Source organism: Bubalus bubalis, chromosome X (genome assembly GCF_019923935.1).
Source record: "Bubalus bubalis isolate 160015118507 breed Murrah chromosome X, NDDB_SH_1, whole genome shotgun sequence".
Classification (NCBI taxonomy): domain Eukaryota; kingdom Metazoa; phylum Chordata; class Mammalia; order Artiodactyla; family Bovidae; genus Bubalus; species Bubalus bubalis.
The window spans coordinates 11,459,470-11,486,933 of NC_059181.1; the positions used below are offsets into that span (position 1 = coordinate 11,459,470).

At 42.2% G+C, this 27,464-nt stretch overlaps 1 protein-coding gene across 29 annotated transcripts in view; it reads left to right on the forward strand.

Annotated features, from left to right (window-relative positions):
- NHS (NHS actin remodeling regulator) overlaps window positions 1–27,464 on the forward strand; it is a 501,937-nt gene that overhangs the window by 186,568 nt on the left and 287,905 nt on the right. Inside the window, exon 2 of one of the 29 annotated variants that reach the window (XM_044937043.2) lies at window positions 26,851–26,883. The exons of the other annotated variants lie outside the window; for them this stretch is intronic. The gene's annotated coding sequence lies outside the window, so the exon portion shown is untranslated. The remainder of the gene's footprint in view (window positions 1–26,850; window positions 26,884–27,464) is intronic. 29 annotated transcript variants of the gene reach the window in all.

The following is a 27,464-nucleotide window of genomic DNA, read 5'->3' on the forward strand; positions in this document are numbered from 1 at the left end:
AAGATTCATTCCATAGCACAGTGTACTTGTTGCCTACCATAACATTTGGAGTTTCCTGGTCAAGAAAAGGGTGATGACCAGTCAGAATGGCTGCTATCCAAAAGTCTACAAGTAATAAATGCTGGAGAGGGTGTGGAGAAAAGGGAACTCTCTTACACTGTTGGTGGGAATGCAAACTAGTACAGCCACTATGGAGAACAGTGTGGAGATTCCTTAAAAAACTGGAAATAGACCTGCCTTATGATCCAGAAATCCCACTGCTGGGCATACACACTGAGGAAACCAGAAGGGAAAGAGACACGTGTACCCCAATGTTCATCGCAGCACTGTTTATAATAGCCAGGACATGGAAGCAACCTAGATGTCCATCAGCAGATGAATGGATAAGAAAGCCGTGGTACATATACACAATGGAGTATTACTCAGCCATTAAAAAGAATACATTTGAATCAGTTCTAATGAGGTGGATGAAACTGGAGCCTATTATACAGAGTGAAGTAAGCCAGAAAGAAAAACACCAATACAGTATACTAACGCATATATATGGAATTTAGAAAGATGGTAACAATAACCCTGTGTACGAGACAGCAAAAGAGACACTGATGTATAGAACAGTCTTATGGACTCTGAGAGAGAGGGAGAGGGTGGGAAGATTTGGGAGAATGGCATTGAAACATGTAAAATGTCATGTATGAAACGAGTTGCCAGTCCAGGTTCTATGCACGATACTGGATGCTTGGGGCTGGTGCACTGGGACGACCCAGGGGGATGGTGTGGGGAGGGAGGAGGGAGGAGGGTTCAGGATGGGGAACACATGTATACCTGTGGCGGATTCATTTTGATATTTGGCAAAACTAATACAATTATGTAAAGTTTAAAAAATAAATAAAATTTAAAAAAAAAAAAAAGAAAAGGGTGATGAAAAATAAACACAGTACTACACTATTGATGTAAATAAGCATAATACCATGCATGAAGAGTCTAAAAGGAATCAGGTAGGAGCAGTTAATGAAAGTCTATGGTTGATTGAACCTAATTTTACCATGCCCTTGTCCTTTCATTATGATTTTTTTGAATCCTTGGGAATTTTCCTTAGCATGTCTGTTGCAGAAAGATATTCATGTTTTGGAGACAGGGCAGCAGTAGTCAAAGGAAATGCAATAGGAAAGTCAGGATAAGCTGGATTATGCTGTGATGATAAACATCCCCCAAGTCCCAGGAGCTCACTGTAACAAATGTCTAATTCTCCTTTCCCGCTCCATGTCTAAGGAGTGTCAACAGGGGTGCTCTGCTAGTTTTAATTGTTCTGGGATCCAGTCTGGTGGAGGTTCCATTTTGAGACCTGTGTTGTGAAGGGGGGTGTAGTAAATTTGCCTACTGGCTTTTAAAGGTTTCCCTTCATGCTTATCCTTGATTGGCTAAAGTAAGTCACATGGCCACACCCAATCCCAAAGAGGTTGATAAAACAAAGGAGGAAAAGCTAAAGTATTTGGCAAACAGTACTGCTTATTATTATGATGGGGTGATAATGAGGCTTAGGTAAATGTGGACAGAACTTGAGCAGAATTGGTGGCACAAATGAGAAGTTTTAAAATTCTTTAAAAAAAAATCTGTTTGCAAAAGAGCTCCTGTGTCTGGAATTTCTCGCCTAGCTGAGTGTTTCTGTGCCTGGAATGAGATCCAGCGAATGAAACCATTTTTCATTGAGATCATGAGAGTTGCCTTTCAAGTGTCCATAGAGTATAAATAACAATAGCCTCAAAGAAACAATTAAAAGCTCTCCAGGTGGCTTATCTCAGATCCACTGAGAAATGAAAACCCCCAAACATGCCAAAACATTAAAAAAAAAAAAAAAGTGGCTATGTCTGAGGGTGGTCTCCTTGTAATGATAAAGCTTTTTCTCCATCCTTCCTGAAAGTGATACCAGCGTGATGTTAGCAGAGTATCGCTGTCTGGAAGGGGATGGCTGAATCTGGTGGGATTACATTTGAGCTGCATAAACACAGGTTGAATTAAGCATGGTGAGTTGATGATGGGGAGCATAGAAAGAGTCAAGACCTTCCGTGGAGATAATAACTAGTTCATTATCTACCCAGATAAAGGTCGCACAGACTTTCAGCAACAGCATCGAAGGGAGACTAGACTGACCTTTCTGACAGCAACTCTCTGCTCCAATTTTTTTGTTTAAAAAAAAAAAAACAGACCTTAGAAAACCAGTGAGTAAGGAGATTAATGTTCCTTCTGACACCCTTCATTCCACTTCCCTAGCCTCCTCAATACATAGGTCTTCACTCCCATTGATTTTCGAGTGGCTGTCTTTGTTGAATTTACTTTGTGATATAATGGAAAATTCCTGGAAAAACCTCAAATAAACCCGTGAATAAATGTTGCTAGCTTACATTTTCCCCATTTTTACACTCTTTCACATGTCTTCCTCACTCCTACATTTAGTCTTTACATCAAAAGGCAAAACTGCTGTCATTTAGTCAAAGGAAACTTTGGCTTCTTGGCCTGGATCTTCCAATTGTCCTTCAGAGAGCCTGTTATGGTTCGTTTGGAAGGAGCCAGCCTGCCATATTGTCTTTGTGTGAAACTTAGCAAGCACTGTGGTGTGGGTGGGGTACTTCCACTGAGGAAGAGAAATGATAGTTCCAAGTGGCTTTCGAGACATTAAGGATATTTTGGAATCCTAAATTAAGCAATAGCAGCTTAAACTTTTCCCGGGAGATGGTGCTTTTGGCTAAGTGTCATAAAAGTGTTACGCCAAAGCCAAAAATTCCGATGAGATTTCAAGTGAATGATTTTCCCTTATTCATTTTGCATAATCGTTTTAATATGCACTCATTTTAATATGTTCTGTAATGGATTGGCAAACCCTGGGCAATATATTTTCTCTCCACTACCTTAGAAACCTTGTCAGTAAAATGAAGACTGGTAATACAGATTTCTTACATGGCTATCATTTTTCTTTGTAAGAGGAGTTGCTTCAGTAAGAGGAATGGGCTATGTTGAATGCCAGATCATAATGAGGCCTCCTGGCTCCAATAAATTACATTTGCTCTAGGTTGACTAGCTATGGAATGAGGTCATGTACCCTAGATCCACATCATGAATGTGACAGGCTGCATCTACATACAGAATAACCCAATCATTGCTACTCTACCACACTCCATCACTGTCTCTATCATCTGCGGGGCATGGGCTTGACAGAGGATGACAGTAATGATGTGTATTATGCTCAGCCCTTAGCCTCAAACGGTGAGAGCCTTACCTTTAGATTTTTTAAAAAGAGAATTTTGTATCACCTATGGATAATTAATAGGTTCTGTGTGAGAAATGAAATCAGATTTATTATATTTAGAGATGGAAATATGAAATATTCCTTGAAATAGACTCATAGTTTAGAGTAACTCGTGACCAGATTCTGTAACAGTTTTGCACCCCCCTCCACAGTTGCTTGCTCCATGTTCATATTTGCTACAAATGCTCTTTTAAACACAGTGCATGAGAAAAAAGAACACGAGAGATAAGAACAAGTACTTTTTTTTTTTTTTTAAGAAATAGGATAATCTCACCTTGTAAAGGGTGAGTGGTTGTTATATTCAGGAAAGATGTATGTGAGAAATGTATTTCATGATGGTATTAGAATTACATGTAGTGTCATACTTTTTGCTACCAGGGGATTTCAGTTGGCTGTTCAGCAGCCTCTGATTGTTACATATCTTCCTGAATTTTGCAATGAGATAGAATGAAGTGATAGTTAATGATAGTAAACATAGTTACAGAGTTGTGTGCGTCAGTCCATATGATATAATGGCAAAATCCTGTGCCTGTATGAAGCTCTTAAAACGCGTTTGAGTAACATTTATGTAGCTCCATTTCAATGATATCTATACACTTAAGTAATGTATTTATAGTACATATTATATAGTAAAGTGATAGGTATCTGTTATAGCATCATTATCAAGAGCATAACTAAAAAACATTTCCAAAGGAATTAAGGTTCAAAATGAAGGTAGTAATTTTACTAAGTTTCAGAAGTTTGTCTTATCTGATTTCTTAGTGTGTCATAATACTTAACAGTTTCCAATAATTTGGGGGGAAATGTCTAGAGATTTTTGAATGAAACCTGAACAATGAATGAGTAAATGAGTACAGTCTGACTTATGTGTGAGTGAGAAGGTATACATTTTTCTTCATCAGAGACTGACACTTTCTCCGTAAAGATTCACATAGCAAATTGTTTAAGTTTTCAGGCTCTACAACGTCTGTTGCAACTTCTCAGCTTTGTCACTGTAACTCAAAAGCAGCTGTAGGCAGTATGTGAGTGAACACAACTGTGTCCCAATAAAACTTTATTTATAAAAACAGATGATGGGTTGGTTTGGCTCATGGGCTGAAGTTTGTCAGTCCTCAATCTTTAACTAGGAAGCGTTTTAACTATAGCTTAATTGAAAAGCAATTTATAGATGGCACCTAGTTGAATATGAGAATACCTATATTTAACGCATGCATGTGCACCCAAATATGTGTGTTTGTGTTCAAATGCAAACACACAAGAATGAGACAGTATTTAGAGGAATTTTTCAGATCAGTCTAGAAGAATTCCTGTATATGTAATTTTCTCTTACAGTAAATAAACACGCCCCATTTTCTAAATAAATATTCTGATTCTGTCTGGGATTGTGGCTACCTTATGCATCTAAAGTTTATGCAGTGTTGTCATTGTTGTCTTTCCTCCTCTCAAGTTCATTGCATCATGATCATAGGGGCTGCTTAATTAATGCCCTTTGGTGGTGGCAGTGCTATTCACATGGACTCTTTTTTACTGTGGGCTATGCAAGTTGCTTTTGTTATGAGTCATTCTCTATTGATGTCATGATACAGTTTTCACTGAGGCATTAATTGAAATGAAACCACAGGTTTGGGCAGATTGATCAATCTTTCCAGACTCTATGCAAAATACTCTTTTTCCTTCCCAGAAAAAAAATGTAGTCATTTGCCCAGAAATGGGAGAGGACAATGCTTTTCTAAATGATAAGTCTGTTTGTTTTGAGAAGTGGATTTATTGGGATGATAAATCTGGCTTGTACTATCTGCTCACCTGTTTGTCCTCAGGGGAACTATCACTCTTTTTTAATCCTTCTACACTGGAAAGGTTGAAATGATAGACAGTCTCAAAAGTTGGACCAAAAAAGCTGATAAGCATTGAAAAAATTGCTTTTTCTACTTTGAATACGTGTTGGATCAGCGTCCTGGAGCATCTCCTTACAAGAGACACACCGTCAGACAAGAGCTGTAACTTTTTGTAACTAGGTTCTGCCTTGTATTTGAGAAACTCTGTCTCTAAAGAGATTCAGGCAGTGAGTCTTACTTTCTAACTGTTGGACTAAACATATTTCTTTTTTTTTTTTTGTCCAAAGAAATGACTGATCTTTCCTAAATAGGAAGAATTTAAGTTGAAAGGATGAATTTCACTTTTATTCCCATGAAATGACAAGGGAAGATAAGTTTAGAAGTTCAAATAAAAAGATGCAGATATCATTTATGTTTTATTTCTAGGAAATGACTTTTTATTTTCCTGAAGCATTTTCTTGAGATCACCTCCCTACAGGAAGGGGTATTCTGCCCTCATTCCCACCTTCAGCCATAACAGATGCCAACTGAGTTTTCTAACGTAACACAAAGCAGACCCAAATTGTCAAAATAAAAAAATAAACAAAGAGAAGAGTTAAAAAATAAAAAGAGAAGAGTTAATGTAGCCTTTTTTGAGGCACCCATTAAAAAAACCCTCAAAAGGCATCTGGAAACAGAAAAACCCCTTCATCATGGGAGGGAGCTCATTTGAAGGAAATCTAAACGAAATCCAGTCAGACACTTCTTAACGTGGGCAAGCCTGAGGAAACATTCTCATAATTTTTTTTTTTTTACTGATCTCATTTCCTTTTGACACACCCCACACCTCCACCGCAGGCCTGGAAAACCACACTGAATGACATTAGCCCATCCTTTTAAAATATTACCACCGCTTGGTGCCTGGGCTACTACTTCTGGGCATTTTCTCTCCCAGGTTTTATTAGGAGGGACTGGCCCAGACAGTGTCCAGATGAGAGTGTGTTTTCCCTCACGGCCTGCTATGCCAAAGCACCTACGTTCATTTCACCTCAGTCCACTTCCTCGTAAAATGAGCTAACCTTTAGCACAAGGCGGCAGCAAGCAGAAACGTGAAAGTCACCTGCAGCGAGGAAGGACAGGAATGAATCCATGTGGCTCAGGGTGCAGTGGTGCCTCCATAACTCCCCTGGGAGCGTGCGTTTGCGGATGTTCGTGTGACAGTTCAGTCATTCTCATCATTGGCAGTGCTGTGCTTTCCTGTGCTATCGGTTCTGAAAATGTGGGTGCTGTCAGGGCTTTTATTTCATAACATTTTCTCTTGGTGGTGAAATGATCGGGCAATACATGGGAAAGAGTGCCTGTTCGTAGCAGTGCCTGTTGGCTCCAAGTGGTTCCTTGCTCTGTGCTCAGCAGCAGCAGTAGCAAGGAAATGGTACCCTAGCAGCTTTTGAGAACGGGATCCACTGGGACCTGGGAGGTGGGCAACTGGGTGGCTGGGGCCTCAGCAGTTTTAGCAGAAGGGAAAAAGGGAGATAAGGACTTTCTAGCCTATGATGTTTTCACGCATGCACTCTGTGAAGCAGGTGAGAATAATGAATTCCACTTTGAGATGCACAACACAGAAAGAGACGCACACACACACATTGAGGCCGAAGAAAAGAGATGAGAGACTCAGGGTGGAGCAACAGGGCCCTCAGTCATATGTGTCTAGAGTCACCTTTAGTCTTGGTCCTTCCCGGAATGGGGTGGCAGAAAGGCAGAAGAAAATGGAGATTATCTCTCAGCAATAAAAAGAATGCAGTATTACCATTTGCAGCAACATGGATGGATTTAGAGATTATTACGCTTAGTGAAATAGGCCAGACAGAGAAAGACAAATATCATATAATATCACTTACATGTGGAATCTAAAATGATACAAATGAACTTATTTACAAAACGGAAATAGACTCACAGACACAGAACCCAGACTGCAGTTACCAAAGGGAATGAGGGTAAGAGGGATAAATTAGGAGTTTGGGATTAGCATCTACACAGTACTATATATAAAAGAGATAAAAAGCAAGGATCTACTGTAAAGCACAGGGAATGATATTCAATGTCTTATAATAATCTATAAAAGAATCTGAAAAGATATATTTGTATGTACATGTATAACTAAATCACTTTGCTGCATACCTGAACATAATACAACATTGTAAATTAACTATACTTCGATTAAAAATGATTATTGAAAAAAGAAAAGAAATTGGCCCAGCAGCAATTCTCTGTTGCTCATGGCAACACTGCAGGGCGGTGGGGGGGCTGGCATCTTGGGAGCAGGCCTGCCCTGTTCTGGGGTTAAGGGACATCACACAGGGGTGGAGACCTCGCTGGGGAGGACTAAGCAGTGTGGTAATCTACAAGACTGCCCTGGGAACAAGCAAACCTTCCCTACTAGACACTGCAGCTCTACCTGGCTCCTTCTAGCACCTTCTGAATATGATCTCTAGGGCAGGCCATAGTGCCCATATGGCCCCTGTAGGAGTCCCCCCTTTCAGTGTATCAATTCATCAAAGTAAAAACTGGCCAAGAATAAGAGTGAGGAATGAAACAATCCCCCAGACTCCTCTCTCCTCCCCCTTCCTGAGTCTCCATGGTGTCGGATGGCTGGTTGCAACCATTTACTTCTGATTGAGTGCTCTGATTTCTTTAGTCTCTTATCTTCTCCTCCCCCACCCCATTCCTCACCCGGTCCCCTCTGCCCTCCTCTCCCCACAGCAGTCGGTAAGAAAGAGCTAGCCTTGAATTCAAGCATAATTGCTCGGTAGGGGGGACTTCCTTGAAAAAACCTCAAATTTTTGGGCTGTAACAGTGGAAATCTGTTTGAACCCTTGAACTTCCTTTATTGTTGAAATGACCACCTACAGAAACATGCTGGGGGAAAGTAGCAGAAGCACAGTGGTCCCTTTTATGGGAAAAACAGTAGCTGGAATTATTTCACTTTTGCAAGAATTCTGTAATGAGGAGGCATTTCTGAAGGGAAAGTGTGGAGCAAACATTCCACAAGTTGGAGATGTCTGGGCCGCGATCAGGATATTGTACTAATCAATGTTTCTGGGCTTGGAAACAGAGTCTTCATTCTTTTTTGACCAGGAGCACAAAATCTGGTAACTGTGGCATTTCTGTCTACTTTTGTTGCCATTTGCAGGGCTCTGCTGGGGATACTGCAGATTTTTAGACACATAAGCAATACGGAGGAGAAGGGTTTTTTGCCTCTTATGAAGGAAAATTGGCACATTATGACTGTCCCATACTTTCCAACGAACAGATTGTGTGAACTCTCTCTGCGGTTCACCCAGGCACTAGGACATCTTGCATTTATGGAGGCCCTTTCCCTGGGTGTGCTGGGGAGGGCCTATAGCTGGACACACACTGATAAATCTGGGAAGGTGTCGCTGTGTGTCTCTCTCACCTCTCATCCTTCCTCCATCCTATCTCCAGTGTTATCTTAAAACAGAAATCAGAGCTTATTATTCCTCTGCTTAAGAAACACCTGTTATAGCTCCCACCTTTAAAGATAAAGGCAAGACTCCTTAGCAGGGCATAGGCCTGACCCTGGCCCACTTTTCCAGCTCATCCCTTGGGGCTCCACCACCACCCTGGCGCTCCCTGCCGCACATGTTGCTGTATATCCCTGCCCCGCCATGTACATTTTACTTCACTGCCTCAGCTGTTCCCCTGCTTCCATGCCCTTTGTTCTCATCTTCACTGGAAACAACTCCTACTCAGACTTCAAACCCCAAGCCAAATGTCACTTCCTCTCTGAAGCCTTCCCTAATTTCTGCATCTGCTTGCTCCCTCCATTTTGCTACCAAAATAGTCTCATATTTTACAGATACTCCTCTGGACAGTACTTACCACGTGGGTCCATAATTATTTGTGACATGCCTGTTGCAGTTCATTGACAGCCTGATCAGTGTGCGGGCCAAATCTTCATCTGCTTTGTGTTCTTGGGGCCCAGCATAGTACCTGGCATCCAGTGGGTATTCATTAAATATTGAATGAATGAGTGGGTCCCATGAGGAAACTGTGGAAGAGTGTGTGTGTGTGTGTGTGTGTGAGAGAGAGAGAGAGAGAGAGAGAGAGAGAAAGTTACTGCAGGTACTATTATTATCTAATTTCAAGTCACAGTTTTCTTGAAATGAGCATTGAAAGAGGGGCTGTTTCCTTCACGTAATAGCAAGAAAATTACATCTACCCGCTTTATTTTTTTTTTTTATTTTTTTAATTTTATTTTATTTTTAAACTTAACATAACTGTATTAGATTTGCCAAATATCAAAATGAATCCGCCACAGGTATACATGTGTTCCCCATCCTGAACCCTCCTCCCTCCTCCCTCCCCATTCCATCCCTCTGGGTCGTCCCAGTGCACCAGCCCCAAGCATCCAGTATCGTGCATCGAACCTGGACTGGCAACTCATTTCATACATGATATTTTACATGTTTCAATGCCATTCTCCCAAATCTTCCCACCCTCTCCCTCTCCCACAGAGTCCATAAGACTGTTCTATACATCAGTGTCTCTTTTGCTGTCTCGTACACAGGGTTATTGTTACCATCTTCCTAAATTCCATATATATGTGTTAGTATACTGTATTGGTGTTTTTCTTTCTGGCTTACTTCACTCTGTATACCCGCTTTATCAGCCTTCTGGACAGACACCCATTATTGACAGGAGATGACACAATGCTTCTTTACTGAGATTTGCAGGTTTGTGAATTTCAGAAGACACACACACACAAACTCTTTTAAAAACACACAAATTGAGATTTTCTGTTCATTGAGTTATTACATATCAGGGGTCAGCAAACTTTTTCTATAAAGGGTCGTATAGTAAATACTTGAGGCTTTGAGAGACATGTAGTCTTTTCTTTTTTAAATAACTACTCAAGTTGGCCTTGTAGAAAGACAGAAGCCATAAACAATACATAGTTTACACAACATAATTTTTTTAAATAAAGATTTTTAAATTAATATAATCTCTTCTTTTGAACAGTGAATATTCAGCCATGACATTTATTAAAATTATTTTTTTCCTGCAGCTTTTTGAGATTATATAAACCATGTGAGGGTAGATAAAGTGGGAGCAAGTGCCCTGAGAATGGGTGAACAGATTGGAATCAGTTTTGTTTTCACGTCAACCACGAATATTTATGATGAAACTCTTCAAGCTGCCACAAGTAAAATAAAATGCAGTACAAAATCCAAGTTTTTGGCAATAAGTTTACTTACTTATGCCCTCCATGGTTCATTTTCTCATATGCAATGGTCAGACATTGGCTTATCTGAGAAAAATACATTTTTCCAGAGATGATTTCTGTTTCTTTTTGGCACTGTGTTGATCAGAACAGTCAGAATTGGGCATCAAAGATATGTTTGTAGAAGTTATAGCGTGGTCAAGGTATTTGCATATTTGGTAATAGGGCTCCAGATTATTCCATGAACCACTCGAGTGATGTGCCTCTGGATGAGCAATAAGGGACTGTGGATTCTGTGCATCAATGTCATGACTTTGTTTAATTTTGCAGTTTCTTGCTTTGTCAGCCATGGCCTTTCTTTGCACCCACATTCACAAATGCCTCATTTTAGGGAATTAAGGAAGGTCTGGATCATGCCTGCCGCCTGAGAGCATGGGCATAGCAGTTTGGAAATGGCAGACTTGCCACAGGAGCATGGGCTTCAATGTTGTTATCTGTTGTGGGGCTGCTCACATTTCTGTATAAGCGTGAAGCCTGTTGACTTCACTGCAGAGTATTTGGAGGGTTGTATCCTGTTCTTGCACATCGAGAGCTTCTATGAAAACTAAGCAGTAAGAAATCATTGCAAAAAGAGGAGGTAAAGGACAAGGAGCTGAATGATGCCTAAATATTATGAGAAAGCAAGATGGTGCGTTCAGAGAATTCGTTCCTTTTATTGGAGTCTTTTCACTATTGCTCATTTTTAAAGGGGTTTTGAGGTATAGAGATGATGTCTTCATCACACTTCTAGAAACTAGCGCTTCCCTTCTCCTTTCCATAGTGCTCTGCCCCTGCTCCCCCACCCCGCCTTGTGGTTGCTCTGCCTTGGGCCTCTCCATGTTTGGCCCAGGCTGGTCTGGGTCATTTCCTCCTTCACTCTCAGGAATGCTAGTCTCTTCTTCTGGGCCTGCCTGGAGCCTGTCCTCAAGTCCAGTCTGTCAGGACACCAGAGTGTGTTTCTCCTCATGCTTGGCTGCCGTCAACCCAACACCAAGGAAGCTTGGAAATTCCCTCAACTTCTTCCACATTCACACGAACTTTGTAGAAAGAAACATCTCCACCCTTTTAGGATTTGTTAATCCTTAAATCTCCGTGTGGCCTTGCCACCTATGATAATTCTCTCAAAGGCCTGGGCCAAGGGTTCTTTCCAGTGCAGTTTGCCAGGGCTTACCTTTGTGATGATATTCATCCAGCCCGTCTAATAGTAAGTGAAGGAAAGAGATTGAAAATCAGAGAATGGTTAATGAAGATTAGGAGGAGGAAAAATCAGAGAATGGTTAATGAAGATTAGGAGGAGGAGGAGTCAGTAAGAGGACGAGAAGGAGGGGAAGAGCGGCTCTAACAGCAAGGGGCAAATAGAAGAAAACACTGACGTTCAGGTTGGTGGCTGAGAGACATATATTTCACAGCGAAGGCTCTCAGAGCAGAGACCTCTCTTTCCGGTTTGTGTATATGTGTTTGTGGATAGGGCCGCAAAGAAATGGGATTATTCTGTCATGAATATTTTTGTTGCAGTTTTATCTTAGCATCTTCATGGTTTAACATAGATCCTTTCCTTTGATCAATATATCTTAAAGGCAGCAAACTTTGGTATAGACTTGTAAAAACATAGTTTTATTTTTAGTATGAAGCCTGGATATCTAAAGGGCATGCTCCTTCTTATGAGCAGATCTTTTGTTGAAAATCCTTGATGACTTGCCATCAGCACCAGGAATATTTTCAGACTGGAATCTGAAGTATTAGCCTTGATTTGCATTGAAGTTGTCAGTTGAGACTTCCTTTTTAAGCGAAACTTCGAACTTGGACATGAGCTTTCAAAATCTAGTGCATTTCTGAGAATAATAACACTTAAAGCTTTTGGATGGCTATCATTTCTAGCTTGAAGTAGGAACAACAATGTAGACACAGTACACAGGTATAAAACATGAAAAGACAATAGCTGTTGTCTTTAATGTCTGGGAAGACTGGGTGTACTTGCTCTGTCACATATGCTTGTATAGTGTTGCTTAAACTTGGTTTGAGGCTTCAAGAACCATCTATAGATCCATGTCTACACATGCGTGATAGAAAGAGTATCTCTAGATACAGTGTATAAAGAATAGTGGGTTGGAAGGTGAGAAACGATTAGTTATGACCACAGTCCACACAGCCCGGAGTTCTGCCATCAACCAACTTTAAGGCATGTGCCATGAAAAGTTAAAATTGTTCCCTGATGTCATTTTTAGAGGTGAAGTCTACGATGCTTTTTTCCTAGACATTTGTAGTTTTGAATTATTTAAGTGCTTATATACACGTTAGAATAAGTAATTCTGCAAGTTGTTCCTAATACTTCTAAATGTGGGGAGCAATTTATGTTCACCCTCTTCAGGTTCTTTATGAATTTCCATTTTATCAACCTTGACTTTGTTCAGCAAATCTAATAGCTGAGTAGTGGCTGTTCTTTAACTTCTCTATGCCATAGTATTCTACCTCAGTAGACAATCTACTCATCACTTCACTTTTGGAAAATGAGGTTCTATTTTAATTCTTAAAATTGACAAGTGTTAACTAAGTACCTACTACAAATCTGACTCTAAGAAATGTTGTAAGTAGAGGTCTAATGGAAACGATTTGAGAACTTAAAAATAATTTGCCAAAGTATGTAATCCATCTGATAGTACTTTGTTCATTCATCCATTCACCCATTAACCTGATGCTCATCTTCTCATCCCTCAACCTGCTCTTCCATCCACCTGTGCATGCATCCATACATCCATCCCCCATTCCTTCATCCTTCCCTCTCCCCACCCATCCCTCTTTCCCCATCTATTCCTCACCCCATCCATCAGTTGTTCACCAGACAGATGCTGAAGGCCTCATGGTCATGCACATGTCTTGGTATTTTAAATGCAAAGTTGACAAAACAGTCCCTGTCCTCTGGAAGCTCAAAATCTGAGTAGGGAGACAGGATAAATAAAATAATTCTTTATAAAGACTTTAAACTAGTAGAAAAACATTCTTCAAATGCATGGTGACCTAATCAATAAACATATATTGGGCATTCTTTAATATTTACTGTTTTAAAAGACAATGCTAAGGTTGGCTTTGGCAACTGAATATTCTCTTCCTGTTCTCTCTGACTTCTTACACATACAGGTAGAGAATTTTTGCAATGATCTATAAAGGTATGCTTTTAAAATGGAGATAAGAAAAATAGAGGCAGGTGTTACATGGTGTTAAGGAATTAAGGGGACATAGCTGAGAATTTACTAATTTTAAAAAGACCATCTTTTTTTCAGTAGCAGGAAACTAATGATTTTTTTCTTGTTTCTTGGGAGGGAGAGGGCACGGATGGTTTCTTAATTATAAAATGCAATTGCTTAGATTTTAAGTAGTAGTATTCTTGTTATGAGCTGCTCCAGGCAGCCACATCAAAAGCAGCACTGTGTGTGTGTGTGTGTGTGTGCGTGTGTGTGTGTGTGTGTGATGCTTGGAGACAGACCTGGTCTGTCAGACTTGGATTTAATTTCACTGTTTGAATGGGAAATAAGTTAGTGTGTTCTTTTTGGCTGAGTCTTTTTTTTTTTTCCCTGCCTTGTTGTCTAGCCATCGAGTCTATATTTGCATTTTAATTAAGAAAGAAGACAACTCTTGTGGCTGAAATTTGGATGAAAGCCGTGCATATTTATCGTTGGAAAGAACCTTGTTAACATAAGTCTACCTGTTTAAAAGCTAGTTTTAAACTGTATACTGTGGCTGAGTTTTTCCTCTTTTGTACTTTGCATTTTTCATTGTTTTCCCCTTAAGTGTACAGCTTGATAAATTTTTGTGTGTTCGCAAACACTTCTGATCACCAACCGGATCCATATATAGAACATTTTCAGTGTTCCAGAAAGTTCCCTCATGCCCATTTCAGTGACTAGTCATATCCCACCTCCTGCAATAATAACTGCTATCCTGACCACTATCATAGATTCATTTTGCTTATTTTTGAACCTCATGAAAATAGAGTCACACAGTATGTGTCTTTCGTGTCAGGGCTTCCTTTGACAGATCTTATGTCTATGTAACTCATCTATGTTGTTGTATATTGAAGAGCTGTTCTTTTTTCGAGGGGGTATTGCTGTGTTGTATTTTTATATAATGACTAATTTTTGACCATTTCCCTGGGTGTGTTATCTTAAAACTATAATAAGATAGAGCTAAAATGTTCTATTTCTTTTTTCCTTTGTATTTGGTTGTCTGTCCCCTCCCTATGATGTAATTGAAGTCCATGATCATCCATCAGTTAACAAATTTTTTTCACACGTACCGTGTATCCAGCATCACTGGGGATAAAAGAAGTATATGATGTGATCCCTGCCATAAAACATCTCATTGGTGACTTAAAGTAGATAAACCATCAGCTTTCATTCACAAGCAAAACAGTCAAGATTCCTGCCTCTGTTCTAAGAAAGTGGAATTGCTACTTGCGTTGCTCTTTGTTGAGTTTGTCTGATTTCTTTTTCTTATTGTGGTAACAGAGGTTGGTCCCAGGGATAGAGGCAGCTAATGGTTCAGTCCATCAAGCTGTCAGTTTTTACTGAAAACCCACTTACAATGTGCTCGGCATGCGCTTCACCGAGATGGTTGTCATCTAACCCAGCTTCTCACCCTCAACACTGTTGGCATTGGAGGCGGGGTCATTCTTTGTGGACGGGGCTGTCCTGTGCACTGTAGGCTAGCTACTCAGCAGCATCCCTGACTTCTGCCCACTAGACGCCCCTTGCCCATGCCACCTCCCATGCCAGCTTTTACAACCAAAGATGTCTCCAGACATTGCCAGATGCCCCCTGGGGTCATAATCTCAGTTCACTTTATTCATTCAGTCGTGTCAAACTCTTTGTGACCCCATGGACTGCAGCATGCCAGGCCTCCCTGTCCATCACCAATTCCTGGAGCCTAATCAAACTCATGTCCATCCTGTCAGTGATGCCATCCAACCATCTCATCCTCTGTCATCCCCTTCTCCTCCTGCCTTCAATCTTTCCCAGCACTGGGGTCTTTTCCCTCAGCTGAAAACCACTGACCTCAACATACTGTTGCTTCCTCCATTTGAGTTCATACACCTTTTTAGATACTTACTGTGGGCTTCTAATAGGAAGAACCGACTAGAGGTTTTGAAGAAACAGGGAGGGTGGTCTCCGAGTTCTCCATTTGCTGTGTACCTGGATGTGCAAAGCACACAAAGTTCACTTCTAGAGTGGAGAGTAGTTTGAAAGAAAGTATGAGGGTTGGAATGGGTAAGCTTGGATTGTAGCTGTCGACAGGGCAGATGGTCAAACTTAAAAGTGGCAATTCTGAAGTCTGTACTGGCAGCCTGAATCTCTAGAAGCTTTTAAAGCTTTTGAAAATTCAAGAACTTCTGAGACTGCCACAGTTTGGAATTCTGCCTTGAGTAATAAGCCTGGATAGACATAGAGTTCCTATACTGCATTTAATTATGAGGTTTTGACCAGGGTTCCAACTGGCTTTTGCAACTGAGGTTTGGTCAGAAAGTCTGGTCCTAAAATATGAGAAAACTTGGATAATACAAGCACGATGCCGAAGGCTTTTCACATATTTAGAAACTGCGTTGGGTCCAGGAAGGATTTAAGGTGGCTGCCCCTCCGTGCTTACACCGTCTTCAGCGTTGGTTGAAAATTCCCACTGGAGTGGAGCTGTAGAGCAAGGAACATCAGAGTCATTGCTCAGGAGGTGAGTGGAGAAGCTATCTCCTCCTCCTTCCACATCCTTCTCGTCTTCCATCTAACCTTCAAAAAGGACCTCCTCTAACCAGACAGTCAGGTGAAATCATGAATTAATTATAGACTTGAAAGTGTTAGCATGAGAGTCTTGTCTCTCTTGCCTCTGGCTGTCCGTCTGCTTGGCTCCCTCCTGGTTTGGAGCCCTCGGCAGCGCTCGGGTTGGGGATGAGATACCGTGGCAGGCCTGGATGCACATCAAAGACACCGGGAGGGAGCCCAGCCCAGTTTCTGGCAATTTGGTCTGTCCCAGGTTTTATGCTCGTGTTCAAAATATTCCTTTTCCCCATCTGTGAAATGGAGATAATCCTTCCTCACCTTGCAGGGCTGTTGGGAGGATTACTTAGCTGATGTTCCTCAAATGCTTTGAAGATGAAAAGGCTTGTGGAAGTGCTAAGCAGTCTTAAGGAAAGTCAGAGAGTGCCTGTTGGGAGTGCCCTTGTTTTCCTCATTCTTTTTTCAGCAGTTGTGTCTCTCTCGACTTTTAAGTGTGTCTCATGGCACAAAGGGCCACACGGTGGGCAGGATGGGGCACTGATCACTAGAGTACAAAGACAGTGCCGCTCGATTTTATGCCTTGGTACTAATTTGGCTTATCAGTTGGCATGCCTTCTGAAGATCTTTGACTTGTAATCATCAAGTTCTGGTGGTTATCCAAGGTAGGCTTAATCTCATTTGGGGTGGAGGGAGGAAGTGGATTAGAAGAGGTCAAGCCAGATGGTCTTGAGTTGGATCTCTCGAAATGGAGGTCAGTTTTAGAGTTATGAAAAGTGAGAGGACTGCCAGGGAGAGAGAAGGTGTGAAGAAAATGCTGTGTGTTCTCCTCCTCACTTTTACCAATGGCAGTAGGATTTCCACTGTTGTAGCAGCAGCTTGCCCCTCCAGGCTGTCATAACTTCTGATGATGTCTTTCAAGAGGTCAGTTTCTCCTTCCTAGCTTCCACACGGCATCTAGACTGTGAGGAAGATTGATTGATTGGTCATGCCCCTTGCAGCTAATCAAGTCATCCTTTGCTGCCATAAGGTTTGTGTATCTGGATGGACCTCGTGGTCACAGGGCTGGATGCAGGACTGCTCTGTTGAGAAGTATGTCTCCTACTCTTGGACTGCTGGCTTCTTTAGATCTTATGACTTTCCCAGGCTCTTTTCTAGGCATGTTATTGTTTATGGTAACTCCTTTGAGCCTGAAAGAAGACAAATGATGGTACCAGCGTACTTGATTTGAATCTTGGCATCTTTAAAATTCAATCTCATACTTCTGAGAAGTTTCTCTGGTTGTTGATTTTGAAAACCACCTCACTTTGGAGAATGAGTGTGCTCCTGAAACACTGAAGGCAAACCAGATTTTGGTTAATCAGGTTATCTTAGGGGTCTCATGAGAGTTTGTCATTTAAATGATGCTTAGAGGGAGTCCTTGTATAAGGCATAGTATCTTATGTCTTGTGTATCTATCAGGAACTTACATCTGTTGACTTTATCATGAGTGTGTGGGGAGATAAGACTAAAGACCACTAGGCAACACACTGCAGGATCTCCCCACAGGTGACCCTCTGGGAAGGGTTGCCTGTGTGTCACTTAGGTGGGATGGGTCATAGGGTCAGGAAACCAGGGAGAAAGCCGAGAGACTGGCATTTATAGGTCTTTCTCTTTAAATCAGGTCTGCTTATGATCTGTCTGGTATTTATTCTCCTCCATTTCTGAAACTGAGGCCCCAGATTCCCTTCTCTTCAAAGGCCTCTTGGCAACCTTCCAAGGAATGGCAGAGTTCATTCTGATCGGTGTCCGGTGAGTGTAGCTCAACCGTTAGAGAGCTCAACCTGTCAAGCTCATAGAAAAATGTCCGTTACATATTCCAGCTGTTCCTTAAACACGCTCCCTGAGAGCTATTTCCATTTGTTAGCTGTCAGAACGATGTAAAGGAATTGCTCCAGACCCTCGGATGTCATCAGCCACCTTTGTTTATACACCAGGTTTTTTTCTCCATTAGCCAATCAATGTTTGGCACAGGGAAAGCACAGGCTAAGAACTTTGCCTGATGAGTTGCTCCCCTCAGCCTTGGAACTCCTCTCAGTGAAAGGAAATTGAGGAGGAATTTGGTTTTTCATGTTTTCCTCCCTGCTTATGAGACCTGTGGAGGGCTGCCCAAAGCTGAATCCAGGCACTTCCATTGACATTGGCAAAGATGGAGGTCTGAGCTCATGCATCACCTTGGAAACTGGATCCCACTGCTGCTGGGAAAGGAATGCTTGGTTGCCCAGATGTTAACATACGTGATGTTGATTCCACCTCTCAGCACCCCGCCTGGAGTCATCAGAGATACAGGCAGGATGCACCAAGTGAATTTTTCAAAACTTTGATTCTCCCTGGGTCCCATGGACATTGGCAGTAGAGGCTTTAGGGTTAAATGAGTGAGAAGGGTATGCTGCTAGAATTTTTCTTACAAACCTGGATTTTTTTTTTCCTCATGATACAACGGGTCATTCCATCTTGTGATGCAAGTCATTTGGACTTCTCAGAAATTGTAGTAGTGTGCTGGCCTCACTAGTCCAGCCCTCGAGAGCTGATTGCAGAATGTCTCTCCCCAACTTGTGCTCAGTGGCAACATGCTGGGAGGTTGAAATCTGCCATGCTGGGGGTGTTTACACTACAGAAATCAGCAAAGGCTGCAAGTCAGGGCTACCCACCACCCAAGCTGGTTGTTAAATGCCTGTCTGCACAAACGGGAAGTTATCCTCACTCTTGACATCCCCTCAGCCTCAGTTATGGGACTGGTTAGCTTACAGGGAAGAGATTCCCTTTGCTGTGGTTTCATTGAGTGTACCTGCTGTGTCCAGGCAGACTAACCCTTGTTCTCTCATCTACAATAGTCAGCCTGAGACAGAGTGTGGCAGGGCGGGGCTGTATGGCAGAAGATCACTGGGGTGATGCTTCTGCTCCTTTCACTAAGAAGCTGTATGACAGGTCATTTTACCTCTCTAGTCCTCAGCTTCCTCTTCACTATAATAAAAATAATTTGAATCATTAGATGATTGCTCAGTTTCCTTTTAGCTCTGACATTTGGCAGTTCAGCGAGAGCTTAGCTGCTGGGAGATGGCATGTCTTTTAAAGGCTCAGGACCCTTCAAAGCGCTCTCGTTTTCTCTCCAGATCTTGGGTTCCCAGTCATTTCAGTTCTATCTAAACTTCTGCCTCCAGCCTGAATGAATGGGGCCCCTCCAGGTGCGAACATTAGTAATTAGTTCCTTTTCTCTGGAGGTGACAAAGCACTTTCAAGATAGCAGCCCTCCTGGAGGAAGGCTGCGTGAGTGTGCCAGCTTTACAAGGGGTCTATCATGGTAGTGAGCTGAGGGTCTGGAATTAGTGGCTTCTCTGCTCTTGATCAGAAAAGAGCCTACTTCCTGCTCTTAAAGAGGTTCCAGTTTTGAGATTAATCAGCTGTCCATGAACCCGGATTATGTGGCCTGTCTGCTTTGCCACAGAGCTTTTTATATTTCTCCATCTCTCTGAAGTGGAAATATGCTCAAATAGGTTTTTGCTAGTCCAGAAGATTTGGGAACACATGTTTAAATAAAGCTTTCTCTTCAAATTTCTTTAAAAGAGGGATGGTAGAGGCTTGTCTGGGGAGTTGAGAGTAGACTTACTAGAATGTAGAACAGATCCAGTCCACCATGGGCGTTTCTGGAAGGAGAAGGGTGACTGATGGGTAAGTTGCGACTGACTGCAGACTTGAGCGATTTTGACTGACTGAGACTTGGTGATTTTGCTTAGAATCTTGTCAAGATATGTAAGCCCATATTTCAACACCTGCAAATACATGTCCATGAGATGAGCCTTCTCTGCTCAAATGTGCACATTGACACATGCCAATTCATACCAGCTCTTATTGTGATTTTGTTAATGAGGCCATTTACTCTTAAAACATTTTTGTCTTGAAGTATAGTTGGTTTACAATATTGTGTTAGTTTCATGTGTATAGCAAAGTGATTCAGTTACACACACACAAATATATATTTATATATATTTTCAGATTCTTTCCCATTACAGGTTATTATGGCATCACTGACTCGATGGACGTGAGTCTCAGTGAACTCCGGGAGTTGGTGATGGACAGGGAGGCCTGGCGTGCTGCAATTCATGGGGTCACAAAGAGTCGGACATGACTGAGCGACTGATCTGATCTGATCTGATAAGATATTGAATATAATTCCCTGTGCTATACACTAGGTCCCTGTATTTTACATACAGGAGTGCACATCAGCTAATTCCAAACTCCTGACTTATCCCTCCCTATTCCCTTTCCCCTCTGGTAACCATAAATTTGTTTCCTATGTTTGTAAGTCTATTTCTGTTTTGTAAATAAGTTCATTTGTATAATTTTTTGCATCCATGAATAAGTGGTATCATATAATATTTGTCTTTGTCTGACTTACTTCACTTAGTATGATCATCTCTGGGTCCATCCATGCTGCTGCACATGGCATGATTTCATTCTTTTTATGGCTGAGTAGTATTCCATTGTATAGATGCACCACGTCTTCTTTATCATCCATTCATCAGTCAATGGGCACTTAGGTTGTTTCCATGTCTTGGATATTGCGAATAATGCTACTTTGAACACTGGGGTGCATGTCTCTTTTTTAATTAGAGTTTTCATCTTTTGTGCATATGTGCCCAGGAGGCCATTTACTCTTGAATCAGGAATCCTGACTGCTTTGCTGACTGTTTACAGGGTTGGTTGCCCACCCTGCCATCCCAGTTAGGCTATTTACGTTCGACGGCTGCAGCCACGATTCCCACATCTGAAGGTTTGGGCCATGGAGTCTGCCACCAGAAACATAAGCTGCATGAAGGGCTAGCAAAGCAGTAAATTCCTCTGGGACTCGGCTTCAGAGGAAAAGCAGAGTCCAGCTCTGCACACATAACAGAGGCAGGATGCAAGCCTCTTATCCTCAGGCTGCCAACCGTGGCCCAAATCAGGGTTGCTTGAACTTTTCTTATTGGAATATTTCCTAAATATATTTTAAAAAATTCAGCACCCCCTTGTACACTTTATATTTGATATCTGAATTTTTAAATAACTTTAATTCATTGCAAAAAGTACATCTCCCAGCACATTGTATATTCTCACAGTTCAGAGTGTGATTTATGAACCAGCAACTTCAGCAGCCCCTGGGAATTTGTTAGAAATGCAGAGTCTGGAGGCCTTCCCTAGCCCCACCAAATCAGTACCAGCATTTTTAAAAGATTCCTGGGTGATTTCTGTGCATGTTAAAGACACACACGTGTATATATGTGCTTTAAGCCTGTCTTCATCAAAACCTTTGAATTTATGAAAAAAGTTCTGCTATATGCCCTAATTGCAGAAGCCATTTCTTTTTGTCAAACCAGTCAGCCCAACTAAACTTGCTTTCAGTCAGTAAAAAGAACTGACTTTCTTTGTTGACTCAAGTGAATGTGTTAATAGGTGGTGTTGGCCCATCTCCCTTCTGAGTTCTGATTCTGAGATGGATGGGGGGCTGCATAGCTAAATAAATATATAAGACATAAAGCTCCTCTGTGAATTTGTCATCTGAATAAAATACAGTGCCATAGCCTTCAATATTTCTTATTGAAGCTTCCTTTGCTCTGCTCTTGGAATTGCCCCTCTAAACTGATGCTGTCTTAAATTATCCCTTTGGCTGCCAGGAGATCCTTATTCCCTGGGATTATGCACCCTGGTGAGCTTGAGGATAGGTGGGCAATATACATTACTTTGGGCTTCCCTGGTGGCTCAGAGGTGGTAAAGAATCTGCCTGCAATGTGGGAGACCCAGGTTTGATCCCTGTGTCACAAAGATACTCTGTAGAAGGGAATGGCAACCCACTCCAGTATACTTGCTTGGAGAACTCCATGGACAGAGAAGCCTGCCAGGCTATAGCCCACAGTGTTGCAAAGAGTTGGACATGACTGAGCAACTGACACTACTATTTTTCATACATTACTTTAGGAAGAGGGGAGGTGAAGCATTGGAGGAAGGGTAAGGAGAAGCAGGAGACCACAGATCTGGCAGATCAGCTTTAGGGAGGCAAACACATGGAAGCTGAAGATCTGGATACCCAATATACTGCCAGAAAATCTTTGGGGATGCCTGTGGTAGGTGAACCTCAGTTTAAGAATGTTCAATTGGAGAATATCGATACCCTTTTGGAATTTCCTAGATGCAAATCTTTTAATCTGCCTTCTGCCCTTGAATTCATGTGTTTGTGTGTGTGTGTGTGTGTGTATGCACATGCACACACATGCAAGTATTTTAAACAAAAGATATTTAGCCCCAGTTCACCATGACCAAAGCATCTACCTTTTGTCTCGTCTGCTCTTGCATTCCAAGTTGGGGATGTAGAGGTGACCCATGTGTGCACAGGGAATGTCACCCTTTAGTAACTAGTAGGGAAACACTTGTGGGACTCAGATAGAGTTTTTCATAGGAATCAGAAAGAAGGGGGATGGCAAGAAACTCCCGTTGTTAACCTAGCATCTCAGCTTCCTTAGTAGGGGAGAGATTCCTTAAGAGATGATGATGAAGTATCTTAGAGAAAAGCTGCACCTCCTCTGTGTGTGCGTGTGCACATGTGCACACACATATGTCTTGTAGCTCAGACCGTCACAAACCTGCAGTATTATCTGAGTGCTTTAATGTTTAATTCCCTTTGATTTAGTCCACAGTAACATCAAGTATTTCTGTGGGCAGTTCTAAGGCATCGAGGAGCCTTGCTGGGAATCAAAATCCAGTAAGACTTTTGGAGAAATTGGAGAAGGGGAACTTGATTGGTTTTTTAGGTCAGTCTTATATGTTCATTCTGTTTTCTGTCTGAGACAAACATGCACAGAATCTTTCCTCACCTGTTAGGCATGTATCCTGCCAATCATAAGACTTAAGATGAGAAAAATAAGCAAATGTTTGATTGGGATGAAAGCTAGGCCAATAAGGCCCTGGGGCTGTACGCACACTGGGCAGTCAGACAAACCCAGGATCCGGGCATCAGAAAAGAAATGCTCTAGAGCAGCAGTCCCCAACTGTTTTGGCACCAGGGATGGGTTTCGTGGAAGACAGTTTTTCCACAGACCAGGGGTGGGGAAGGGGATGATTTCAGGACAATTCAAGCACGTTCCATTTATTGTGCACTTTATTTCTATTATTATTACATCAGCTCCACCTCAGATCATCAGGCATTAGATCCCAGAGGTTGGGGACCCCTGTCTAGAGGCTCTAGAGCTCTCCTGGAGGTGTGGTCTGGTCAGGGGGTCAGGTTATGGCTGAGCATTTTGGCAGTCATTAGCGTTAATGATTGTAACATGGCACTCTCATTTTGGTACCTAAGGTAAGGTCATTTTGGGTGCTGGTGGGGAGAATGTTCTCTGGGTGGCAACACAGGACTTCTCACCAGGGCTGTTAGGGGGCCCCTTGGCCCCAGACGCCTCCCCTTCAGGCCTGCCAGTGCAGCCCGGCGAGCAGCACTCACCGCCTTCTGCCCCCACCCGCTTTGGTTAACTTGGTTGAAGGCTGGGGAGCTTATGAGAGAGGCTCAGGTCTATAAGGGAGTGCACCCAGATATCAGAAGTGGTCACCGCCAGGACTCTTTGTTTTTAATATGATAGTTTAGCATTTTTGTATCATTTCAAACTTACAAAACAGTTGCCAGACTAATACAAAGGGGCCTTTCCTGACACTGCTTTTTAGAACATGGACATCTCTGAAGAACACGTTATGTTATAGAATTTTTCTTATTTTGAGTTTGCCTGATATTTTTGCATGAAATACAATTCACTCATTAAAGACATATACTTCAGTGCTAGATTCAGAGTTGTGCAGTCACCCCTACAATCTAGATGAAGCAGTTTTCATCACCCCCAAAAGAAACCCTGTACCCATTCGAAGTCATACCTCACTTGCCCCTCCCCCAGCCCCTGGCAATCACTAATCTCTCTCTCTGTCCCTATGGATTTGCCTATTGTGAACATTTCACATAGATGGAGTCACAGAATATTAATACATGACCTTTTATGTCTGGCTTCTTTGACTTAGCATGATGTTTTCAAAGTTCATCCATGTTGTAGCATATGTCAGTATTTCATTCCTTTTTATAGCTGAATAATATTCCATCACATGGATCCACCACATTTCGGTTATCCAATCATCTGCTGTGTTGTGTTGTTTGTACTTTTTGACCACTTTGAATAATTCTACTATAGTCATTTGTGTACAAGGTTTTGTGTGAGCACATATTTTCGTTTCTTTTTGGTATATGTCTACAAGCAGACTTACTTGCTGGCTCGTATGGTCACACCATGTGACTTTTGGAGGAACACGTTGTGCAGTTTTAACCTGTTTTTGTCCATTGAGGCTTGAAGTTAGGAAAGGGACAGACAGGCCAGTCGTTACAGGGTAGTCATTGGTGGATCTCGGCCATGCCCAGCCTGGCTGTGCTCATCCTCCTCAGGCCCTCGTGACCTTGTTTTCCAGAGACTAACAACCCTCCCGGGTCTGTGACCTTGCCCAGAACTAGGGAGTTTTTTATTTTTAACCTCTCTTGAGGGATGCCTGTGAAACACGACCTCCTGGAGTGTTTGATGGACTGTCAGCCCCTATCTTCAGGGAACACAAACCAGCTGTTCAGCTCCCTTAGCTCTGTCTTATCTCCAAATGCCTTTTTTAGATCTTCCCCCCAAACAGTGGCCCAAGTTAGAGCCTTGCAGTTGCTGGTCTCCTTTAATTGGGTCCTTCATTTCACAGTCTGTTATTTGCATTGTGTCTGGGCTGTGACTGGAGGGCTACTCTTTGTCTTAAACTCAACAGTTTAGTAAGATGTTTGATGGAATCCAGTGATGAATCTATTCCATAAGAATGAAAGGAGAAAAAGAGAGAAAGAGAGAGAGAGAGTGTGTGTGTGTGTGTGTGTATAGTGGTGAGAAGGTGCATGGTGAACCAAGGAGAAGTCACCTTTAAAACAGTCAGGTCAGGCTGGAAAAACACCTCTACTTTCCATACAGGACCTTCTTCTCCCCAGGGGCTTTCATTACTAAAGAATGAAAGCATCTAGTGTAGTTTCACTGTTCAATGGCCCACTGCTGTGAATTTCCATGGCACTGGCCGAGAAAACCAAGACCTTCATCACTTACACTCTGGGCACATAGCACCCTTTTCTTGGGCTTTGTTGAACTGTCCTGAATTTGGGGTGGAATGCCTTCCCTGACGTGCGCCGCTAGCAGGTTTGCACAAGTTTCCTTCCTGTGTCTTCATCCCATGTGTCGTCGCCTTGGCTCAGATCATGGCAAAGACTGGGCTTGAAATTCTCTGCCCGGGAATTCCAGACCATTCATGATTTAGGGTGTGGTGTCGAACAATGAGGGCCATGGAGAGGACTGCCTGGGGCTAATCCGGCTCTGGGTGACCCTGAGCAAGTAATTTAACCTCTTGAAGCCCAATTTCCTCATCTGTAAAATGCAAATAAAAATACCTACCTTTGGTTGTTGGGTAGGTTAAATAGGTTGACAGACGTAAGACACTTAGAAGGTGCTTAGGAAGTGCTTAGTTGTCTTTGTTGTTGTTGCCTGTGTTCCGTCCACTGATGGCTGCTGGCCCAGCTCAGGTACCACCTCCTTTGTGAAGCTGCACCTGCGCATTTGTCTGGCTGGCTCACTGCTGTGCAAGCAGCAGCAAGCATGGTGCCTGGCATATAACAAATGCTCAAAAAATATTTGTTGACTGAATGAATGCATACATTTTCCTATCTGGGAGCCATCCACTGCTCCTTGGCTACCACTTTGTTTCTACCTCCTTTTATGGTGTTTCCACGTTTAACCTTTATTGGAGTTAATTGTGCTTTAAATGTAGTTTCCTTATCCAGATGGTCAGCTGTTGGAGTGTGGAGCCTGGGTCAGTCGTTTTGGTATTTCCTGTGAGGCCTTGCTTGGAGGGCAATAAGTATTTGGTAAATAATTAATCCCTTTTGGAAATGATGGTCTTAAACCATGAAATTTCTGGGTGGTGGTGGTGTTTTTTTTTTTAACTGAATGGAAACACAGAAACATAGGCATACAGAGAGGATCTCTCTCAAATAATTTCATGGCATGTTGGGTTTGCTTTCTTTTTTGCTAAAGGAAGTGCTAAAGGTAAAAGTTAAAGAGGTGAGTGACAGTGGGTGCTAGAGACTCATAATTAAATAAAACTGTGAGTTCAGTTCAAAGAACAGGTTGGTGTTAAAGTTTTATTAGACTTTGGCAATTTTAGAAAATATATAGGTTTCATTCTGCTTTGAACTCCTGCAACTGTTATGTTTTAAAAAATAAAAGCACATGAAAATCCTTTGGTTCTGTCTGAAAAATAGTGAATTATTTGCATTGGGTTCTGGACTTTGAAAATAATCACAGTGGCTTCTTTAGTTCATGGTTGGAATGCTCTGGTTGTCTGCATGGGAGCTGGGGTCTCTCTTCTTGGGCATGGCTGGTTAGAGAGAACATCAGTGGTAAAGAATTGGGCAGATTTGGTCCCCATTCAAGCCAGGATCCTTCCTGGATTCCAGAGAACAGGTGACAGGTCAAGAGGAGATGGATGCCAGTGGCACCTGAGGACACCTCCCCACTTGATTTAGTAACACTTGGCCAGGCTAGAGGTAGAGAATGAGTTAGCCTGAACCAGTTCCTACATCTTTTGCAGAAAGAAGCCTGTTCATCAAAACAACAGTCCCAAGTAAGTCAAGGTGATTTTTCTGTACTGTGATCTTTGAATTTATGGATTCCGTGTACCCTGAAGTTTTAGTAAACTGGTGAAAAAAATGTATTAAATTCAGTCATCCTTTAAGAACACAAGTTTGAAGTGCACTTTCACATGAATGTTTTTTGACGATCTGTGCTTGGTGGAATCTGCAGATGAGGAACCTTGGATACCGAGGAACCGCAGGCAGGAAGGGCCGAGTGTCAGTTCTATGTGGACTTTTGATCACTGAGACGGTCAATGCCCCTAATCCTGGCACCGTTCAGTGGTCAACTGTGTGCTTCCCTTGGTCAGCTACCTGCCGTAACACCCTCGAACCTCAGTGACTTATCCCAGTAGATGTTTGTCCCTCACACCATCGTCCAGTGTGGGTTGCCAGGGGGTGGGGGAAGGTGCAGCGCTCCCTGTGGTCATTCAAGGCCGCAGGCTCCTTCTGTCTTGTGGCACCACCCTCCTTTAGGGCCTCAGGGTCCTCCAGTGGATTCCCAAATTCAGCCAGCAGTCAAGGGACAAGAGAGAGCAATGTGGGGAGAGTGAAGGAAGTGATTTTGATGGGC